We start from the raw sequence: 4,553 nt of genomic DNA, 5'->3' as shown, positions 1-4,553 counted from the left end.
GTAAAAAGTAAAAATGTAAAAAAAAAAAAGTCCCATTTGTAGTTTCTTTTTAGATTTTTGCTTTTGTTAATGCTAAAAAATAGACATATTTCATATTTACATTTTTCAAAAAAAGATGGCCATAAATGCAAATCCAAATTTCCTAAATGCTAAAGTAAGACTATACGGCTCCTTCTAGGTTTTGATCAGTAGAAAACAAGCACAAATGGCTCTTTTACTGTTAAAGGTTGCCGACCCCTGCTCTAAACCAACAACACAGCTGCTCTCACCACAGTCTTCTACACCTTTTCTTCATTTTTTCTGACACAATTTTGTTCCTCATCTCACTTGAAACCCACCCCAACCTGCTTGCACACGCCTCATCTCCTCTTTCCTCCACTTCTCTGTTTCTCTGGATCAAATATGCTACCTACACCCTATAAATCCCTTACTGGACACCACAGGGTCAGGAAGCCTTTTTTGGATTTAGTGTATAATGAAAATTCTCCTTAACCACAATCATCAAAAGAATGAGGGAATAAATGTACAAAGTTCAAAAAGATGTGTGAAAAGATGCTTTCCTGATAAATTATGATATAAAAGGGTTCTATAAGAAAGTAGAACAGTTTCCCAGTTTCATCTCAGACTTTCATATACATTTGCTTATTGTATTTTAATCAGTCATTCTTAGAAGTTCTCAATACTGTTTATTTGGACTGAAACTTGCTCCAGATGTTATTTTCCACGGAGAGCCAGTTAAACATTAGCCTCATTCCAAAGCATCTGATATTGCAGTTTATTTTTTGGGTTAGGACCAAGGCATTAAAAATGAACAATGTGTACACATAAGCGGCCAAGTTTTAGGGCTCCAATCAGACATGAACTACTTTGTATCCATATATTGTCATACATTAGAATGTGAGAAGGGAAGAAACGACTAGAGGAAATGGGAACAGCGCAGGGATGGTAGGCGGCCTCATCGTTCACAGATACCTGTGCAATCTCTCCTGAGCGCAGGGAGTGTGTCAGCCTGAGGGGACCTTCGTGGCCCGTGTGTGTTGGGCGGAGGGGGAGGACGGCAACAAAGAGGGGGGAAAAGATGGAAAGTGGATGATGGATGTGAGCTGCTACTGACAGGTTGATGAATAGCCATAGATTTCTCTGAGTGTTTAGAGCAGGAAAGTGTCAGGTGTGAGGACAGCAGTGTTGTTATTGCAGTGACACAATCTAAACAGAAGATTGGGAGCATCCACTGAATTCAAATGCATCAGTGCCAGCTGGTTTCTACCAACAAAATAAACTTTTTTAGTTCAAAGACACTTTTTAAAAATACAACTACTATTAACTACTATAACTACTAGCATCTTGTTTTAGATTATACAGATCTGAACAAAATAGATGGTACACAGTCACAGAAAAAGGAAATGATAAAATAAATAAATAGGAATATATTAAAAATCAATCAATAACTAAAGGAGTTTTCTCTAATCAGCATCACAAGTGTCTTTAAATGTGTAATTAATCAGTCTTGACAGGGGTGTCAATACTCTTCTGTTGAGTACAACTCTCAACATGAAACACAGAAAGATAAAGGTGTATTAGGGAGATTAGAGTCCATTTGGATGATGAGGATGATAAAGGAAGAGGTTTTAGGAGGTTGTTGTTCCTGTAATTGTTATGCAGATGTTTAAGGTCCTCAGGACCTCCATGGATGTGGCCTCAAGAGGAAAATTGGTATGAATATTTAAGCTATAACTGGTCAAAAAACAACTTCCTCCATGGCTCTTAAGGTGGACTCCAAGGTTATAAGTGTCAGATGACACCATTCGTCAATATTTAAAGACTATCTGATGACATTTGTGATTTAATTGTAGCATTTATCTCATGATGGAGACTATATATGGAGAAACATAAGCTCTAAACTTGTATTTCTGAGTATTTTGCTCATGAAATTGTGGTAAATCAGTAGGAGACAAAAAAAGGCAAAAAGTTTGTAATTTTCAAACCAAAGTGAACTTCACTGGAGATGACTAAGGATTATACAACCATCCATCCATCTTCTTGGCCGCTTCTTCCCTTTCGGGGTCGCGGGGGTGCCGGAGCCTAACCCGGCTACTGATGGGGGAAGGCGGGGTACACCCTGGACAGGTCGCCAGTCCGTCGCAGGGCGATTATACAACCAGTTATAAAATATTACCAAAGTGCTTTCTAAGACATAAAGCTTCTGGGAGAATATTTCTAGAACAGATTAAACAAAACAGATGAATTAAAGTACACAAAGACAAGAAGGCTGCTCTTGCTGTGAAACGTAACATTCTTGGTTTTATATACTGGAATGTTTCACTTTGTCTGATAGAGGCTACCAGAATCGGTTCAAGAAGTCTAAAGTATTTCAAAGCATTCAGAAGCAATATGTGCTGCGTAGTGTTGGTAACCTTGTAGATCATGGGTCTTTGAACAGGGTAATAACTAAAACAAACAAACGAAAAACAACCAAGAATGTCTAAAAGAAAAAAGGTTGAACTATTCTGAAGAAATATACTAGGGGTCCTCATAGAAATACAGTTGAATTTGGAGATAAAATCCACTCATAAGGTTTGTAAATTAATAAATTCATATTCAAAAGTGTTACGCAACATCATGTCTTGTGAGTCCAAGAAATTACTTAAAGAATGTACAAAAAAAAAATACATTTTCATGAAACGAAATTCTTATGGAAGCTCTTTAAACTGGATTTTGAAGTTCTTGCACACACAATCCTAACAATGAGCACAACGTACTCAGTAAAAGTCTGCAGGAATTGTGTTCCTTTAATGCCTCATGTGTAACATATTCACAGTTATTCATATATTTTTGAAGGTCATAAAACAAAATTAACATTGATGCTTATTAGCTTGCTGCTCAGAAGTGAGTCTATCTTAATAATATATTTATTGGTTACAAAAATAGCACAAACATTGCTGCTGTCAGTCAGTGGGTTCATCTGTGCATCCTCATTTTTTGAGACTATTCCTGAAACTGAGTACAGGTTTTCTAAATATAAATGACCTGTTTAAGGCAAAAACATGTAAATAGATGATTGAATACATTCCAGATAAATTTGTGTTTTATTAACATTTGAGATGTTCCTGAGAAGTTGCATTTGTCTGATCCTCAAAGTTTAATTAAATTGTATCGTAGTTCCAAAACTTTATTGTATTCAAATCCTTAGCATTTTACATTTAGTTCCAGTTGCAAAATATACAAATAAATGCTTTATAAAAAAAAAAAAAAAGCAGTTGACCTTATGTGAGACACAAGTAGCGACGATTTGACTCAAAATAATAATAATAAAAAAATTAGAAACTGCCAAAAAACGTATATTTGCAGCAGCTTGCTGATGACTTATAAAATTGCCTCTAGAGGATTTCAAACTTTATTCTAGAAAGATCTGAACTAGAAGGTTGGCTTCATTCTGGAGTAAGGATTTCCTATAGACCTCATTTGCATTCAGTAAAGGATTTAAACACTTGACATTTTCACAACACTGTTCTGATGGATTTCTCTCACTACGGCGGTCTAAATTATTTAAGAAACGCCACAGATTTATGTTCAGATTCAAAATATTGATTGATGTCATTAGAAGAAATGGATGTGTTGTGAGAAATGAGAGGAAGCCTTCAGCTGCTCCAAACTTTTTTTTTTGTTTCAAATTTTGATTTATGATCTAATACGTCTCACAAAGAGCATAATAAATTAAAATGATAAAAAAAACTACAAAATACCAATTTGGGGATGAGTCCAAAAAACATCTAAAGTGGCATTTTAGAGATAAAAGTAAAAGAGTAACATCCATTAAACAAGGACGCTTCATCTGATCTCTTCAAGTCTTCCAGCTGTGGGATCTAAGCAGCACACATTAATCCTGATAAATCCTGGTTACTCAAATTATGGAATTAATTCAAATACTTTCAAATTGAAACTTTTTAATTTTTTTGTCCAAACATTCAATCACAGAGTTAGTACTGTTGGTTTGCTCTGCCTCCTCTCTCTAAACCAACAGCTCTTACCACAGTCTTCTATATATTTTCTTCATTTTTTCTGACACAATTCTGCTGCACATTTTATTTTTATTTTTGGTTGTTTTAATGGCAATTTCTGGTCAGCTGGTTCCAAAAATGACTGTGAAAGTTAAAAAGCATCACAAGAAATTACTTAAAAAAAAAAGACTTTTAAAACGTTAAAATGTAGAACAAACGTGTTTATTACAGAAAATGCCAAAAAAAAAAAACATTCTTTGTGATATTTTTGGCTTTATTTTATTACTGCAAAAGGAGAGAACTGTTCAGTTGGCTGGACATAAAAGCAAAACAAAAGAAAAGAAAAAGGCAACAATGACTTCTTGGCATAAAATGTGAAATATTACACAAATGGACACCTTTGGGATAAAAAAATGAGACTTTTACGGCTTAACGAGTGCATGAAACAAAGTAATTACTCAAAAATGATTGTAATAATTATGTCAATATCACCAAACTGCATGAGGCCTTAAATCAGAGTGCTCACACTTATGAATGAAACTTTAATAATCACCA

This window comes from Oryzias melastigma, linkage group LG21 (genome assembly GCF_002922805.2).
Source record: "Oryzias melastigma strain HK-1 linkage group LG21, ASM292280v2, whole genome shotgun sequence".
Classification (NCBI taxonomy): Eukaryota; Metazoa; Chordata; class Actinopteri; order Beloniformes; family Adrianichthyidae; genus Oryzias; species Oryzias melastigma.
The sequence above is the reverse complement of the archived record's forward strand: the minus strand, read 5'-3'. Positions refer to the sequence as shown.